General features: G+C 48.5%; 1 protein-coding gene across 3 annotated transcripts in view; it reads left to right on the top strand.

Annotated features, from left to right (window-relative positions):
- The first annotated feature begins 14877 nt into the window (after positions 1 to 14877).
- LOXL2 (lysyl oxidase like 2) overlaps positions 14878 to 19046 on the top strand; it is an 87356-nt gene continuing 83187 nt past the window's right edge. For 2 of the 3 annotated variants that reach the window (XM_032332169.1, XM_032332167.1), the window contains exon 1: positions 14878 to 15192. The gene's annotated coding sequence lies outside the window, so the exon portion shown is untranslated. The remainder of the gene's footprint in view (positions 15193 to 19046) is intronic. The other variant, XM_032332170.1, reaches the window with a different exon arrangement.

Genomic DNA, 19046 nt, shown 5'->3' with positions numbered 1-19046 from the left:
TAAACCTGGTGGGTCATTCTTCCCACTTCATTTGTTTTGTTTAACGGTATCTGCGCTATGCTTGATCTGTTGCTTTTCCATATCATCTTGTAAAATTCCTGGCAGAATTTTTTACTCAAGTTGAAATAAACTTCCAGAGCAACTTGGGGGGAGAATTGGCATCTTTATGAGATTATCCTCTTAATTCATGAACATGGATGTCTCAGAAATGACATACAGCTCAGAGAAAATATGGGCCCAGCAGCCCGAAGGGAAAAATGAATAGGCACAGGAGAAAAACCCGTTCGGCCAATAAGCACACGGAGAAACACTCAGCCTCACTAGCAGTCAGGGAAATGCAAATCAAGGTCACAATGAGATACCATTCTACTCTCGTTCAAATGACATTTAAGACGCCTGATAGATTTTGGTCAAGAAGTGATTATGTCTAACTTGCTGGTAGGAGGGAAGTTGGTAAACATCCTGATATTATTATAGAAAGTTGTTATTCTCACAATCTAGAATCCAGAAAGGGCAGTCTAGGTCTCCACACACACTAGAGATAGGCACAAGAATGTTCCCGATAGCACTGTTTTTTCATTGTATTAAACTAGAAATAATGCAGACCCATTGAAAGTCTAGAAAAACAAATTGTGATGTAGTCACATAATTGAATATTATACTACAGTGAGAATAAATATACTTCAACTACGCTCAACAGGATGAATGTCAGTAACATAAAACCGAATGAATAAAGAAAGTTCCAGAAGATTGCATACAGTAGTGTACACTATGGAGAAACACAAAAATCAACCAAAACGAAAGAGAGACGGATAGATATTGAACAAGCAGAACAAAAGTTAGAAGCTGACAAATACAGACTTCAGGAGAGAGGTTGCTTCTGTGGAGTTCTAGAGCATGACATATGAGAGGGGTGTGTACGTAAATGTAAGTTATCAATAATGCTCCAGTTTTTTGGACAGATGTTGTACTCATGAGTGTTCCTTTTATTAATAAATAAGCAAATGAAACAAAATCCATCTGGCCATGCACAATGGATCAAGGATGTATGTCATAGTATGACATGGGATGTATGTCATAGTATGTCATGAACCAGGGCTGAGGAAGAGTTTGACTCCAGGCCCCTGGATTCCAAATTAAAGTACACACATGGAAGGATGCACACCTTTTACACTGTGTACTTCAGGGAAGGATTTTGGGGGAAGAGGACTAATCTCGTTATCCACCTTCATAAAGTTCAGACTGTTAAAATGAGCTCCATGTGCCAATAAAATGCAGCACAAGGGTCCATTTGGGTTCCTCCTGTCCCTTTGGGGGAAACTCAGCCACTGTGGTGAGGATGTCTCACATCTGTCCTTTCTGGAGTGCCTTCCTATGGTCTTTTGCAGAGCTTCCAATCCATCCCACACCGTATCCAGACGCCAAGGCATGACCTGTGAACTTTTTATCAAGAAATCCGCATCCCCTAGCATTTTCATGGATCAGAGCTTCTCCCAGAAACATTGGGTTACCCCCAGGGAGAGAGCCTACAGCTCTGTGCCCTCGCCACAAAACCACCCTCTCACACTGTACGGGCTCCAGATCCTGCACCGGAAGCACGCCCCTCCCCCCTCAGAGAGCCTCTGGGGAACTGCCATCCCAGCGCCTCCCCCCCCCAACCCCCGCCGCTCCTCTGATATGGGGGAGCCCACCAAGCAGTTTGGGTATTTCCAAACTACTCCTCCCTCCACCTGAAACTTGGTTGAAGAGAAATTTCTCCATCTTATTACATTTTATTTGTAAGACGGGAATAACGAGACCTGTTCTATGAACCTCATGGGCTTATTATGAGGATCTAATGGACCTCATGAGTTAATTGCCTGTATGTCTCCAAGAAGAAGCAAGAATAGATCTGAGATTCCCTCCTTTCCAGTCAAGATCTGAGTGAGTTTATGTCTTCAGTTAACAGCCGCCAATTAAGAAATAAATAAATAAATAGAGGCACCTGGGTGGCTTGGTCGGATAGGTCTTGGGATTGAACTCCTGCATTGGGCTTCCTGCTCGGTGGGAAGTCTGCCTCTCCCTCTCCATCTGCCTTTCCCCCAGCTTGTGTTCTGTCTTGCTCTCTCTCTCTCTCTCAAATAAATAAGTAAAATCTGTAAAAATAAATAAGTAAATTAAAGGGCACCTAGGTGGCTCAATCAGTTAAGTGTCTGCCTTCAGCTCAGGTCACGATCCCAGGATTCTGGGATTGAGCCCCACATTCAGGCTCCTTGCTCAGCGGGGAGCCTGCTTCTCCCTCTGCCTGCCGCTCTGCCTGCTTGTGCCCTCTCTCTGTCAAATAAATAAATAAAAGCCTTAAAATTAAAAAAATAAATAAATAAAATACAGTGTATTCCTGAGCAAAACTGGGAAGTGACCCTATGGGCCTAGGGAAAGGGCCCACTCAGAACCTGAGAAGACCTTCAGTTTATACCTCAGGAGGATCAGTGCCACAGAGGCAGCCTACAACAATAAAAAAACCAGTAAACAATAACAATAATAAAAATCCCCAGCAAACACAAGGGAAAGGTGAAGACCTGGTTCCCAGAGTTTCCTGAGTTCCAGACTGATAGGATTGAACTGTCTAGTTTTCAACAAAAAATCAGAAGGAATACAAAGAAACAGGAAAGTATGACCCATTCAAAGGGAAATTTTTCCTAAAAAGGATCTGATGTCAGACCTACTAGACAAATACTTTAAAACAACTGTCTTAAAGATGTTCAAAGAACTAAAGGAAGCTATGGAAAAGGTCTTGAAAACAATGTATGAACAAAGTAGAAATATTAAGAAAGAGAAAAACTAAAAACAAACACAAAAGAAAAGAAAATTCTAGAGCCAAAAATTACAGTAACAGAAATAAAAAATTCACTGTCTTCCCTAGACTGACAAAGAATTTTTTGCCATGGAAGAAATGAAACCAACACAGGGGGAGAAGGGCTGTTCGAGAGTAAGCCTTTGGGATTTCCTCCAGGTGCCACGGATCCAGGGGTGCTCCAAAGTTGTTGGAGCCTTACTCCCCAGAACCAAGGACAAAGACCAGACAAATTCTTTCTTATACAACAACTCCCAACCCAACACACACACACATATACACACACACATGTGCGCGCGCACGCACACTCTGAAGAAACCTGCAGCTACTGTAACACAGCCAAACGCTGAACAGCATGCTCACTCTCTTGTACCTCAGTTTTCCCTCAGCCAAATGGACATAACTTTCTCCAGCTTTGTAGGGAGTTGTGAATATGTCTGTAAAATCATCATGAAAACCTAGAGAGGTGCGAACTTCTGATTTTCTGAGAGATATCAGGAGGTGATTGTGACTGAGCACGCTGAGATGAGGTGCTAAGCAGGAAACATGACGCGCTTGGCATCTGCTCCTCCGGCTCCCCTGGTCTCAGAGAAACCCGTTCATTCATTCCACAAGTACTGTTTTAGGTACTCGAAATAGCAGTGAGAAGAGAAAACCAATAAAAAAAAAAAAAGCAAGGTCTGCCCCTGTGGAGCTCACACACTAGTGGAAAAGGAAATGAATGAATAATGTATATGGTATGCCTAGAAATTTTGAGGGCTACATGGAAAAAATACAAAGCTGAGATGGTAACCAGGAAATGCCAAAGTTGGGAGGAGGGGTTGGAAGTTAAACTATTACGTCAAGAATGTTCTTCCAGGGGGGCCTGGGTGGCTCAGTGGGTTAAAGCCTCTGCCTTCGGCTCAGGTCATGATCCCAGGGTCCTGGGCAGGGAGCCTGCTTCCTCCTCTCTCTCTCTGCCTGCCTCTCTGCCTACTTGTGATCTCTGTCTGTCAAATAGGTAAATAAAAATCTTTAAAAAGAACATTCTTCCAGAGAACATGGCACAAGAGCAAAATCTTGAAGGAGGCAAGAGAAGAAGTCCAAGGAGACCCTGGGAAAGAGAGTTTCAGTGTGACAGGAACCTGTGCAAATGCCCTGGAGCAGGAACAGATGTGGGGCATTTGAAGAACAGCAAAGAGGGCAGCTGGAGCAGAGATAGCAAAAGGAAGATAAGGTCGGAGAGGCATGCAGTTGGGGGCAGAGCATCTAGGAGTTCATGGACTAGTTGTAAGAACTTTGGCTTTCACTCTCGGTGTGATGGGAGATTATCACAAGGTGACGTCAGAGCAGAGACAGAATTTGACTGATGGGTTTGAAACCAGCTCTTGAGGCAAAGATAGAAGTGAAGGGATCAGTTGAGCTGTGTTAGTTATCTAAATGAGAGATGATGAGTACCGGAAGTGAGGAGTCGGGATTCTGGGGATCCAGTGATTTGGAGTGAATCTGGGGGGTTAGAAGTGAATGAGTCAGCAGGAAGGATGGCTTTACCTTTTCTGATATGGGCAGATGTGGGGGAGAGGACCAGAAGTGGAGTTTGAGGTATCACTCAGATACCCAGGGGAGACATGAAGCACAGAGTCGGACACCAGGAATCTGAAGGGCTTTGGAGAGGAGCAGGCTAGAGGTCCGTGTCTGGGAATTGGACGCTTCTAGAAGCAGTTAAACCCAGGGGCCTAGAGGGTAAAACCCGCCCTGGTCCCGGGAGCCTCCAACAATAAGACACCTGGGAGAGACTACAGGAAAGTCATCACCATTAAAAAAGAGAGAGCCTTGGGGGAAGGGGCTTGTGTTGTGGGGATGTTTCTGGGACGCCAGTAATATTCTAATTACCCAGCTGGACCATAATTAGATGTTTATTTATATTAGCTCATTAAGCTCATATTTATATATTATACGTTTGTGCGTGTGTAGGTTATATTCCATCATTTTAAAAGTTTTGAGGTGATCAACAGACAGATAATGAGACTGAGGGCCAGAAGTGATATACACCGAACCGCGGAGAACGGGGTTTTGTTTTGTTTTGTTTCTTACTACAGCTCCACAGCTCCAGGGATCCTTTAAGGAAAAATGATTCCAATTCCTAAAGTAGAAGCTGTTGGAGAGACGGCTGCTTTGGCTTGAGTCTCCTGGATGCGGTCTCCTAGCAACCAAGGAGGCTGGTAGTTGGGGACCCGCCTCGGACTTCCCTGATGTTTATTGGGTTGTCCCACTCACCATAATCACACTTGATAACTGGGGAGCTACTTTCCCCATCTAAACCACATGCATGTTTAATCTATTTTGTCTTCTCAAGAGCTCTACCACGTAGGTGGGGGAAGACACAATTAGATCCTAATCTACAGGAAAAACACCAAGATTCCCCCCCTCCCAAAAATAGAGTGATGTCACTTTTATAGATAGAAGGATCCTTCATTATCTAATTCAACCTATTGTTTCCTGAAGAGAAAACCTGAAACCAAAATCCAAGTTGCCTGACATTCCTGGAACGTTCCAGAACACCTGTTTATCAGTCTGGAGGAAGGGGTGCCCATGGCTCCTGGCCTATGGCCAGCTCCAGAAAAATGAGAATAAAAAGGAAAATAAGGTCTTAGTTTTATAAAAATCGTTTGACCTCATGGACTCCTTGCAAGGGTCTTAGTAACCCCCAGGAGTCCCCAGAGCACACTTTGAGAAGCCCTGCTGGCCTAGAGCATCAGGGGCCAAGTCAGCGACTAGCAGTCACCTGGAGGAGAGTTAGGGCAGTAGCCGGGGGAAGGGGCAGATAGGCTCACATATTTGGGGCATCTTAATTTATGCTGCGCTTGAGCATTGGAGGGGAGGCGATGGGGGTCAGGGAGTGATCCTGTGCACAGGAGGGGAGTAACTGTGAAGTCAGAGGACAAAGAAGCCAAAGCCACAGGCTGACCATGCTGCCAGCTGTCCGCGGTGGCAGAGGTCTGGGAAGAAGAGCAACAGGCGTGTTTGTGCAAGTCGGCTCGGGCTACTGCAACAAAAACCACACCTGGGCGGCTACAACAGCAGGCATTTACCTCGCACATTTCTGGAGCCTGCAAGCCAAGATCAAGGTGCCCACCTTTCCTGGCAGGAGCCTGCTTCCTGCCCACCTGCAGCCAGCTGAGTCCTTACCTGATGGGAGGAGAGAGAGAGCGCACATGCTTTGATCTCTCTCCCTCTTTTTACAAAGCCACAAACCCCATCATGAGGGCCCCACCCTCATGACCTCATCTAACCTCATGACCTCCCAAAGCCCTGTCCAAATGCCATCACACTGGGGTGGGGGTTGGGAGGGCTTCAGCATGTGAATTCAAGGGGACACAGTTCGATCCACAGCCCTGTTCCTGCCATTTTGGTCACTGGCCCTGTTGGAGCTTGGAGACCTTCTCCTGAACTGTGCCTTCCTCGGAACCTCCCAGCCTCTCGAGATATTTAAGACAGCTGCCAGGAAAGGCTGGTCCTGGGGCCTCTCCCCCGGGAGCAAGGGGCTGGTGGGCAGAGTAGAATTCATACCTCTTCTCCCTACCCTAGGGTGCCGAGCTGGGTCTGGGCACGCAGGAGCCTTGTAAATGCCAGCGGCTAGAATGGAATGGAGTCAGGCTGTGTCCTCAGCCAACCCCGAGTGACCTGGCCGGACTGCTCAAATGCTTTCTGGGAGGTGGCAAGGCTTTGCTGGGCTGCGGGCGCGAGCGAGGGCCCTGCCAGGTGCCAACCCATCGCTCTGCAGAAAAGCTCCCATTTTTCTCTGGTGCTCCCCCTCCCTGTTTTAGCAGCAACTTTGAGACAAGGTGGTCAGACTAGCAGAAGCCAGGTGTCTGGGAATAAGATTTGGAATTTTTTTCTTTTTTTCCCTCCAAATGACTGTGCTAGGGAAGAGTCTCCCTCTTCTCCCAGCTGGAGACTTTCCTGGAGAAGGGGTCAAGTGGGAAGTGAGGAGAGCAGAAATATCATAATGGGGGTGAAGCCTGTCTTCAGAACCCATCACCCCATGTTCTGGGCCTTTGCCAAATCTCCGGGGTCCACTCTGTGCCCAGCCACATCCAACCTGCTCCAAGATGTCCCAGAGCTCTTCCTGAGCAAGGATTAAGCTGCTTTCCCAGGGGTGTGTCTTCCTCCTGCCACCCCCACCCGGCCCAGCCTGGCAGGCATTGCCTCTTCTTCCTGAATGTCTAGTCCCTACCCTCGTCTTATCCCCCACTCCCACCTATCACGCTCCCCAGACACCACGAAGCCCCTGGGACTCTCTGGTCCCTCTGATTCTTGTTATTTAATTTCTATGTGATCTTCTCTCCTAAATCACAATATAAGCCTCCTGAAGACTGCATCAAGTTTTGTTTAATCCTAGTCCCCACCCCCTTCCAATCCTATCTGCTATACACAACCCCCACCCCCACCTCCAACACACAGAGGAAGTATGATGAAACTCCAGGTGCTTGGTGAAAACTCCCAACCACAGACTGGGAGAGAATCTTTGCAAAACACATGAAGGACTATATAAAATATACAAAGAATTCAAAATTCAACAATAAGGAAATGAATAACCCCATCAAAACATGGAGAAAGTATCTGAAAAGACAGCTCACCAAAAAAAACGTGAGCAGATGCAAATAAGCCTAAGAAAAGATCCTCCACATCACATGTCATCAGGCAAATGCAAATTAAAACAACAGTGAGACACCACTACAGACCTACTGGAGCAGACAAGGTCAAGTGCTGGTGAGGATGCAAGCCCTGGGGACTCATTCATCACTGGCGGAAATGCACTGTGGAACAGCCACTTCAAAAGACAGTTTGACAGTTTCTTAGAAAACAAAGTATACTCTCCCCCCCCCCCCAATTTCTCTGCTTTATATGGCCTTTTTTCCCTATAGTTTTTATTATGGTAAAATACACATAAAATTTTCCATCTTAACCATTTTTAAGTGTAAAACCGATGGGTGGTATTAAATACATTCATAATGTTGTGCAACCATAAGCACCAACCATCTCCAGAACTCTCTATACCATCTCATAACTCCGTCTCCTTCATCCTGTGGAACTGAAACTCTGTCTCCATCGAACAACACCTTCCCACTCCCCTTCTCCCCAGTTCCTGGCAACCAGCCTTCTACATTCTGTCTCTAGGATTTCGACTACTCTAAATCACCTCATATAAGTGGAATCACGCAGTATTTGTCCTTTTGTGTCTGGCTTATTTCAGTTAGTGTCATGTCCTCAGGGTTCACCTACATTTTAGCACGTGTCAGAATTTCCTTCTTTTTAGACAACTATCATATGATCTCCCTGATATGAGGAAGTGGTGATGCAACATGGGGGCTTAAGTGGGTAGGAGAAGAATCAATGAAACAAGATGGGATTGGGAGGGAGACAAACCATAAGTGACTCTTAATCTCACAAAACAAACTGAGGGTTGCTGGGGGGAGGGGGCTTGGGAGAAGGGGGGTGGGGTTATGGACATTGGGGAGAGTATGTGCTTTGGTGAGTGCTGTGAAGTGTGTAAACCTGGCGATTCACAGACCTGTACCCCTGGGGATAAAAATATATGTTTATAAAAAATAAAAAATAAAAATAAAAAAGAATTTCCTTCTTTTTAAAGCTGCATAATATTCCATTGTAGGGCTCTACCATTTAAACTAAACAGAGTCTCACCATATGACCCAGCAGTGGTGCCCCTTGGCACTTGCCCAGATGAGCTGAAAACTTATGACCGTACACAAATGTTTATAGCAGCTTTATGCATAACTGCCGAAACTTGGCAGCAACCAAGATGTTCTTCAGGAGGTGAATGGATTAGAAAAACTGTGCTACAGCCAGACAACGGAATACGATTCAGCAATAAAAAGAATTGGGCTATCAAGCCATGAAAAGACACGGGAGAAACATAAACACAGATCACCACGTGAAAGAGACCAATCTGAAAAGTTGACACTCTATAGGATTCCAACTATATGACATTCTGAAGAAGACAAAACTATGTGGGGAGAGTGTAAGGATCAGCGGTTGCTGGGGGTTGAGCAGCGGGGAGGAAGAACGGGCAGAGCAGGGAGGATTTTTAGGGCAATGAAACTTGTCTGTATATTATAATGGTTAATACATGTCATTACAATTTGTCAGAATCCACAGGATGTACAACCAAAGACCCTAATGTAAACTATGGACCTTAGTTAATAATATGGTGTCATATGGTTCATCAATTGTAACAAATGTGCCACCCTAATCAAGATGTTGGTAAGAGGGGAAATTCGCTGTGTGAAGGCTGGATATGTGGGCGCTCTCGTATTGGCTGCTCAATTCTTCTGTAAACCTCACACTACACTCAAAAACACAGTAATTAGAAAAAAGAAGACAACTTGAAGTGACATTTACACCTCCGTGTGAATTGCTTTAAAACTGGCTGGTGGTGCCCATGCACCAGACACTTTATTCCAGGTACTTCACGCTCATGAACTCATTCCGGCCGGACGAGGATTCTGCGCAGGAAAATGCGGAGGCATTTGACATGTGAAGAAACCGAGGCCCAGAGAGGTTAAATGACATGCTCAGCTCACAGGACTCCGCAAGCAGGGGAGATAGGATTCAAACCCCTTCTGGAGAAGGGGTTTGCTGCTTGCATTTTAAAAGAGAACATCAGAATGGGGAGGAGCCCCAGAAGAGAGGTCAAGGTTTCAAACAACACTCGTTCTGGAATAATTTCTCTAAAATAAAATTCAACCATTTTAACTGTTTAGTTTCACGACTTAGGGAAGAAGACGTATACCCATGTAAACACCACCACAATCGAGAAGTAGATAATTTCTATCACCCCAAAAAGTTTGTCCTCTCTTGCTCCTTTCCAGGCAAATGCCATGCCCACCTCCATGCCTCAGGCCACCACCGATCTGCTTTCTGTCACAGCAGTTAAGTGCTGACTGTCCCAGAGTTTTCTATGAATGGGATCATATGGTATCCTACTCTTTGGTGGCTGGCTTGTTTAGGAAGGGGCTCGACAGGAAAAAAAAAGATTTTTTTTAAGATTTTATTTATTCGACAGAGACACAGTGTTGAGAGGGAACACAAGCAGGGGGAAGTGGGAAAGGGAGAAGAAGGTTTCCCGCCAAGCAGGGAGTCTGATGCAGGGCTTGATCCCAGGATCTTGGGATCACGACCTGAGCCGAAGGCAGATGCCCAACGACTGAGCCTCCCAGGTACCCCTCAATGGGAAAATTTTGAGAATCAACCATACTGTTGCATGTATCAGGACTTTATTCATAAGAGACTAATTTCTAATGACAGAATTTCAGACACAGCAACCCCCAGAAGAGGAATGCATGACCAGCTACCCTGGTCAGTCTGCAAGGGAGGGGAGGACTGGGCCACATCAGGCCAAACAGGACCCCAAATGGGCTACAAGCACCAGAGGTTATCCAAGGAACCAAGCAGCTGCCCACTCAAATTCTGGACAGAAATGGCCAGGTAGTCGTGGAAAAATGGAACTTCCCTTTTCTAGACTTAATTTTCCTCTTTGAAGAATGTAAAGAATTGCCTTGCTCTGTTTTCGTCATTGGAGAAGGCTCCGAAAAACTTTGGGGTCCCAAATAAATTGTTTTGCACCTTCAAACATGTTGTTATAATGATTAATAATAAAGAAAAGGAAAAGGGGAGAGAGGGAGGAGGCTTGGCTCTAGGTGTGTGACAAAGAATGATTACACATCCTAGAAAATAGGTTATACAGGTGAAATTATACTTTTACCATATGAAAACACGCGTTCTCTGGAAAAAAGGCGGAGGCAGCCTAAGGGCTCTTAACTTTCACACAGTTTGTGCCGAGGAGATTTGTGGTTCTCCTCGGGCGTAGAAGACCTCGATCTGGATCAGCTCGCGGCTCTGCGGCTAAGCTGCTCCCGCACTGCGGTCGGATGCAGGTTTCAGACAGCGCAGCTATAACAGAGATAGACGTCAGGTCCTCTCCAAATCCCCCCCGCTTCGCAACTCGGCCTGAAGAGTGCCGGCGCTCAACGCCGTGCGAGACACGGACACGAGGGGGCGCTGCCGGCCAGGAGGAAGAGAATTTCCCCAAGCTCGTCCTACGAAGCACCCACACCAGTTCAAGGTGATTGTGGTAACACTACAGATCGCGGAATCTGAGAAAGCCAGCCAGTGGGGTCTGATATCTGGCCAACATGGTCAGATAGATGAACTATCTGACCAGCCTGACTTCTTTAAACTGCAATCCCTGTGCGAGCACAAGAGCAGACCACCACCCTGGCCGTGAGCGTGCATTTCCAAATCACTTTCCCAAAGGAACCAATGTTTGTTTGGTTGCTAGGTTCCCCTTTTAACTTAACAAGCAGGCGAGCTGGAGCCTCTTCTTGGATGGCATAGATTGAAACTACTAGTTTTTTTTTTTTTTCATTCTTCTTACTGCAATCATGAACAATGTGGACTACAATGATGTGTCAGACATACAGGCTTTCATATGTTTCAGTTCAGTCTATTCACTTCAACAAACACGGATGCTGGTGACATGTGAAGGGTCCACTGCTAGCTCCCCAGGTGGCTACAGAGGCAAAGTCGCTCTAGACCCATGGTTTCTGCACAAGGGAGCCTGTGATAGTCCTATAAGAAAGAGAAATTGGATACATAACCACCATGAGGGGGGCGCGGTGGAACCCAAAGGAAGGGGAGTCTTTCCAGCCCAAAATGCCACCTTGCCAGACAAGGTCTTCCCAGCCACGCTGGTGAAATAATACCCTATACCTCCCTCCGCTTTGGTCTTCTCCGTAGTACTTGTCACCGGCTTCTCCCCCATTGCGTTGTTCTTCCGTGTCCGTTTGGGTCTTGTCTGTCTCCCCACACAGGTGTGTCCACCCCCTGAGGGCAAAGATTGGTAAGGAGATCAGCTGGGCCTCCACTGAGAGCCCAGTTGTCCTTCCTGGGACATACCCAGACTTAGGAAGGTATTTGACCACCGAGCTCAAGAGCCAAGGAAAAAGAGAGAGAATAGTCCATACCTTTGGACTCAGCCATCACATCGCAGGGGTGTGTCCTGGGGATGCCATCGCCGTGGCTCCTGCAAGGTGGCAGGCAGCTACCGGCTTCCTTCCCTCTCACTGCTGGGGGTCTGCAGGTCCAGCTCCCACAGAGTCCACGGCAGCACCCTGCCCTCCTCCCTGCAGCCCTCCTCCCCGCAGCCCTGCAGGATCAGAGGCCAAACAGCAACTTGGGTGCCATCCCACGTGGTAAGGACTGTTCTACGCCCCCACGGGTATGGCCCCTTTCACTCCTCTAGAAGTGGTTTGAGTGAGATGCTTTTTACAGAAGAGGTCAGCCAGGCAAAGAGTTCAGGCAGAAAGTGATGGAGTCGGCATGTAATCCCAGGTACTCTGACTGCAGATGTGGACTCTGAATCCATTGCGTGGCTCTGCCTCTGCCTGGGAGATGGGGAGGGGGTCGTCACAAGTGGACTGTATGAATGACATATGGACATAAAGCATTTTGTTTCATCTAGAACACAGGTCTACTGCCTTCCTGAAAGTGCATTCATGCTCTCTGCATCCACTCCATGCAAGCTTCAAATACTCGTTTTCTCCTGGAAGTCGGGGCATGGCGAGGCACAGGTAGGCTTGTAGAGACCTTGCGTGTGAGGCTGCTGAGTATTTGTAGAAGGAGCTAAGTATGCTTCAATGGTCACAGGTTGGCCACTTATCAATACTTCAAGTCTGCAGAAATTACACAGTCTCTCCGAGCCTCCACTTTCTCATCTGTAGCAATTAGCAAGAACCACATAGTAGCTGCCCAATAAATATTCCTTTCCCAAGGATGACTGTCCTGGTATAATTTAATCTAGTAAAAAGTTATAAATAACTTGGTGTCTAACAATGGAGAAATAATGCCACCAAACATGGTAGTTTTAGATGCTGGCAGAGCCTGAAACCATTAAAAAGTATATTGAGAAGTGCACACACACACACACACACACACACACAGTAAAAAAAAAAAAAAATGCTGAGTACAGAAACTTTATCTAGGTTTGATTTTTAAAGTATCCTGAAGGAAATACTCCCCAGTGTTAGGTGTTTATCTATGGGTAATAGCACATGAGGGTGACAAGTTTCTTTTTTATACTTTTTCATATTTTTTTCTACTTTTTCATATTTTCTAATGGTCCACAAGGAGTTTGCCTTTTTTCACAACCAGACAACACATTGTTTACAAAGCTAGCTTCCTTTCATTTTATACCATATGGGCTAATGCTTTAGCACGAAGAGTATGATCAGAAGTGGAGGGATCAGAGAAGGAGCTGAGGGGAGAGGAGAGACCTCCGTTTCACTGGCATTTACTGAACATCCACTATGTGCAGGCACTGTGTAGGGTGTCAACTCTGCAGACTGAGTGAGATCTCAAAGAACTAGTCATTGCTGGGCAGACAAGGCCAGGGAACGGCATGTGCAAAGGCCCAGGGGCGTGAAACAGCAGGCACGCTGAACAGCAAATAGGGCCCCTGGGGGAGAGGAAAGAATGTGGCTGAGAGATGGGCAGGCCGGAAATGCCTTTGAGGGGGGCTCCTCAGCAGCTGTAAAGGGGATCAGAGTGGATCCCTGTGGGTGGATTTTTTTTTGTTTTTGTCAATTAAAAATTTTATTGAGATAACTGTAGATTCACATGCAGTTGTAAGAAATAATACAGAGAGATGCCTGGTACACTTTGCCAGTTTTCCCCAACAGTGACTTTTTGTAAAACCATAGGGCAATATCCCAACCAGGATATTGACCTTTATAAAATCCACTGATCTTATTCAGATTCTCCCGGTTTTGCTTGTACCTGCTTATTACATTCTACGCAATTTTTATTCCCAGTGTAAGTTCTTGTATCCACCACCACAGTCCAGATACTGAACAATTCTGGCCCAGCAGGCTCCAGCTGCTGTTTGATAGCCACACCCATCTCCCTCCTGCCCCTCTCCCTCCTGCCTACCAGACCAGAGGACTGATTCAAGGGGAGGGTAAGGAGGAGGAGCGGGAGGAGCCCCTTTTTCTGCCTGGCAGAGCTCACAGGGGTTGGGATGGGCTGTGAGTTAGGGACCAAGTTTGGTGTAGCATGCTAAGCCAGCTATGGCCACAGGAGACATCAGGGCCGAGGGAAGATGTGCCGGAGGCCAGTGGGTTTACGAATCCACAATGAAGAGAGAGGTCTGAGCTGAAGGTGAGTCTGGGAGTCACCACCTGTCGCTGCTGGTGCTGTGGGTTTGCTAGGGAAGGAGTGGTTGGGTGGAGGGGACTAAGGAAGGAGCGGGAGGAGGGTCGCCCCCTTTCGTGTAGCAGACATCTGTTGACAGTCTGCTTCTGGATACTGCCCACCCAGAGGCTCTCAGACTGGGGCCTTGTTTTCCAGCTGGCTGCCTCCTGCCTTGCTCTTGCGTAAGGAACCCTGGGAAACGGCACAGAGGGCTCCTCCAACTCCAAAGGCGCCCTTTACTTTGCCCCCTGTGTGAGCTTCTGAGCCGGTAATGAAGTGTCCCTCTTCCCAAATGCACCCGTTAGCTGCATCTTGTTCTGTTCCCTGAGCACAAGGCGTGTGAATCCTGGCCCTGCCAAGCAGGGAAGGACCATAGAGGTCACTGAATTACAAAGAAGAAAACGAATCCTTGGAGAGGGAGGCTTGTCAAAGGCGGTAGACCTGACCTGCTGGAAGAAAAGGGGGCTATTTGTTTTCAAGTTCAGAATCTGCTTTCCTCATAGAGGAGAAAGCCAGGCGAGATGGATGAAAGTTTCTGATCTCCTTCACTGATCAGTTTTTACTGAGCATCTATTATGCGCGGGGCAGCATCGAGTTCTCTGGAGACCAAGACCCATCGGGCGTGGACCCTAATGCTGGTGTATAAGAGCATCCAAGAGTTAAATTCCGGGAGCTATTGAGAGTAGGGGTGGGTAGAGGAATCTCCCCAGAGGAAAGGTCCCCTCCCTAGCATCTCGGGCTCCGGAAACCTGGGCGAGAGGAGCCTGGGAAGGGCTGCCCCTCCCGCGCGCAGCCTCCCCCGCGCCGCCCTCTCCGGCCCGGAGAAGGGCCGCTCTCGAATTACAACAAAAGGGGCTGGAGGCCGGGCCTGCAGTGGCGGCCGCCCCCCGGGAAGGGGGTGGGCCCGGGGAGGGGTTTGCCTTCCGACTCGCGTTAAAAGTACCGGGAAAAGCGTAAAGGAGCGACTCCAGTCCGCGGCGTCCGCAGCTTGCAGCCCGCTTTCTCCAGCGGCCTGAGAAGTCGGCTCGCCCCCTCTGCTCGGGAAAGGGGGTCGGCGGCGAACTGCACGGAGAGGGGCTACCGTGGGAAGTGTCGGCCCCGGCTGCCAAGTAAGAGCGCTCGTCGCCCCTGCCCTCCCCAACGCGGTAGGCAAGGAAGCGGGAGCGTCCGGGTGGAATCTCTGGGCTCCACTCGCTGCGGAGCTGCCCCTTGGCGGTGGTCCGGATTCCCCGGAACCTGCGCGGCGGGCTCTCCGAGCGAAGGCTCTTGCTCGAAGAGATGCTAGGACCTGCAGGCTAACGCGGTGCCCTTTCGGACCCGGGCGGACCCGGGCGGACCCGCCCAGCCCCACCTCTCCTGAGCCGGACAGGGCGATGCAGCGGGCGCGCCCGGGCTCGGTTCCTTGCTTGCTGCGGGACGCCTGTAACCTGGCAGGACGGAGCTAGTCGAGGCTCTTGCGCTCTAGGTGCCCAGGAGTGTGCGGCGTGTGGACAGGGATACTCGGAGTTAATGACTTTTGAGGAGGTGGAGCGCGCGCGCTGGGAGCAGGGGGCGCCCTTGGGGTGTCCCCGGTGCAGCGGCTTTGGAGATACGGAGCGCACTGGGCTGGCTAGGGCAGAGTGGGTGAGGGCCATTGGGACTGCGCCTGGGTGCTCTGGTGCCCACTGCCTAGGAATTGGGCTTTCTCCCCAGCCTGCTGGAGAGGCTGGGCTGAGCGCCCGAGCGTCCTGAGTCCTGTGCGAGAACAGGCGCGATCGCACGCAAGGGATGCCCTCCCACGTCGCCTTGGCTTGGCCGGGGACCGGAGAACCTTTCCCGCCGTTATCACAGAAAGGTCCTGGAGTAGGAAAGAACCGACACAGGCTACCCGGCGAATCGTGCAAGCAGGGTCGTCCCAGGGGGTAGAGCAAATCTTAGTCTAGTACGTAGACTAGGCTAGTACGCAGACCTCCGTATCCGGCGGTCTTCAGTGCCTGCAGATTTTACGCAGGCGCTTTGGCCACTACGCTCTGCACACCCTCCCCCCAAGCCCAAATTTGGGAGCCTTCTAACGTAGCAGCCCGCTGGAGGTGTCGCCATAAATCAGCGCCGGAATAGAAATGATTGGAGGAAGAAGCAAAGACCACCCAAAAAACAGCACGGGTGGGGTGAGAGGACGCGGCGGAACTGGCCGGGTGGGGGCGGAGGGGGCACTGAACTATTCAGTTTGCTTGGAAACCTCAGCTCCAGGTGAGAAGAACGATGTGCATAAAGTCAGAAACGTGCTCCCAATCAATTTCGCCCCCTAAAATCTTTGAACTGCGGGGTTCTTAAAATCAGTCTAATTGCTCATTTTCGAAGAGGAGGAAAAGCACGAAGCCCCAACTCAGGGCCCCTGAGTTGGTCAGTGTGGGGCCTCCAGCCCCCTTCCCTTAACCCAGATCCTCCCTTATGCCACCGCGAGCTTGTCTGTCCAGGAATCCCCAAAGCCCATTTGTTACCCTTCCTGGAATTATTTAGTTATTTATGGTGTATTCTCTACTTAAAATGGTCAGGGATGGGGCTTAAGAGGAGGGCGAAGCCTTCATTTCCCTGGTCACTGCCCAGATGAATGAGGGACTCATTGGACCCTGCCTCACCTAAATCATTCATTTCCCTCTCCCTTTTGTCCTGTTCTCCTTCCTGTCCCTAGTATCTGCCTGGGGAAGGACCATCAAATCCATGGCGAAGTGCATGCCCTCATGGACCCCTGGGGCTTTGGGGGCCCCAAAAGCTTCAGTCTCAATGGTGTGCATATGCACAAATCTGTTTGTCTCCCTGTGACTTTGTGTTAAAAAGTGACTTGGTCTAAAGAGAGTATGAAACTTAGGTCTGAAGACAAAGTATGCACTTGACATTACAGGTTGGCTGACATTTTGATGCATGGCAGACAGGAAAATTCTGCAAAGAGGCTTCTGTCTGTCTCCTCTCCAGCTGGGTTCCTGGCCTGGCTTCTCCCGGCCTATTGCCATGTCCTTGTTCTCTCTGACCTCTGGATGACCAGTGTGGAAGGGCCTTTCTTGGGCGGGAAACAGATTTTCTGTGCTCTGGGGGTGACCATCGGTGAAGCTTTGTGATGTCCCCCCCGCCAGGTTCTGCAATGTGTATTTTAACATTATATTATGAAAAATTTCAAATATGCACACAAATAGAGAGAAGGCCCCCATAGCTTCTCACCCAGCTTCATGTTCTCAATATTTTTGCCACAGTTGCTTCTAACTATTCCTTTGCTTTTTCTTTTCTCGTTGAAGTATTTTAAAGCAAGTGCCAGATTTCAGATTTGATAGTCATTCCATTCCTATGTATTTATTTCAGCATGATCTTGAAAAATATTAAATAACCATGATGCCGTTATTACACCTAAGAAAATTAGCCATGATTCCTTACTCTCATCTCATACCCAATCCATATGCAGAAATTTCCCAGTTTTCCCCCAAATGTCTTTGTAAAGTTGATCTGAGTTCTGTTGGTTTTTATAGTCTATGTTCATGTCATATTTTATTCCTTCTAAACTGCACTTCTATCCGCTATGTCATTTGATTATGATGATGCCCCACTAAAGAGTGAGATGTGTCCTGAATCCATTTTAAGGCTGAGTAAACTGGCAAAGAGATAAGCTGTCCAGATGGCACAGCCCGTGACTGGCGGAACCAGGACCTGACCCAGCCTCCTCCTTCCTGGGCCACGGTGGCTCTGTTTCTCAGTGCTGCTCCTGGACTATCAACTGTTCTCCTAAGCGTTCATCTTGGCTCTGGCTTCATCCCGCGCTTATCACTTTTATACACCTGCTATCAGAAATCTCTGTGTAAATATTTAGTAATTAGCCATTTGGCGCTTGAGGTAAATCAGCTACAAAGTCAGGAAGCCTGGGTTTATTTCCCAGCTTATTATGAAATTGTAGGAAAGCAGTGTCCCTCTTGAGGGCTGGGGTGGCCCTCTCTGAACTAGGAAGCAGCATTTCCCCCCCATTCTAAGGCTCCTGGGCCTGGGAGTGGGATGAGTAAAACCAGTGGGACAAGACCAAGGCCCCAGAAAGAAATCTCACTGAGAACAGTTGCCCCATCGGCTGAGCATTCTGGCAGCTGGTATCTTTCGTGGGAGATTCCTAAATCCGATGACAGAGAAGAGGCTTCCCTCTGAAGTCCTTCATTCACGAACAACTTTGTTTATTCTGCTGCTGTCCGATGAGGTTGCAGAACACCAGAATTTTGTACTTGTAGCCCTTTCATTACTTGTGTTTATTTGCTTTGAAGTGGGGTGATACATCATTTTTACTTCTTATTAGTGAGACTCGTGAATTGGAAATCTCCTTCCTTGGCTGGCTGTGTGGGAAAATGGAATCTCTTATGTCTTTGTTCCTAAATTTTCTGCTGCTGTGTCCATTGCCCTGAAATAGACATTGGGTGAGCAGACCTTCTGTAGGACAGCCAATCAGGGACAGAGCTTCATAGCCAGTATTCAACTGTAGGGACTCCTCAGGGCACAGGGCACTCCACAGAACATCAGTTCTCTTCCCCCATAGCTGATAGACGGGCTCCGTGGGTATAGAATTTCTCGGTGATCTTATGTCAGCGGTGGCAAGTGGCTAACTTCCTTTCACAGTTGCGGGAGCATTGGGAGGTGTAGTTGTCTGCTCCCAGGGCTGCCTGGATGCCGAACAGCTTGTGATGACTATTGTTCATTTCCCTCTGGGGAGGGGTCTTCTCGGTCAGTCTGCGTGGCCTCGTCACACAGACATCCACCTGCGTTGCTTCTCCTGGCTGGGCCAGGAGGTCTCAGATGAAGTGGCCGCAGCCTGCCCTGCTCCAGGCCCACAAAAGCAGCGGAACTAGCCTCTGTGGGCCAGAGAAGGAAGGGCCAAGCGGATTCCACAGATGCACAACCGCAGCGATGCGCTGGTTTCTGTCCTACGGCTGAGTCCAGATCTGAAGTGAGCCTTCAGACC

Source organism: Mustela erminea, chromosome 2, assembly GCF_009829155.1.
Source record: "Mustela erminea isolate mMusErm1 chromosome 2, mMusErm1.Pri, whole genome shotgun sequence".
Lineage (NCBI taxonomy): Eukaryota > Metazoa > Chordata > Mammalia > Carnivora > Mustelidae > Mustela > Mustela erminea.
Note: the sequence above shows the minus strand (reverse complement) of the source record. Positions and strands in the feature narration are given on the sequence as shown.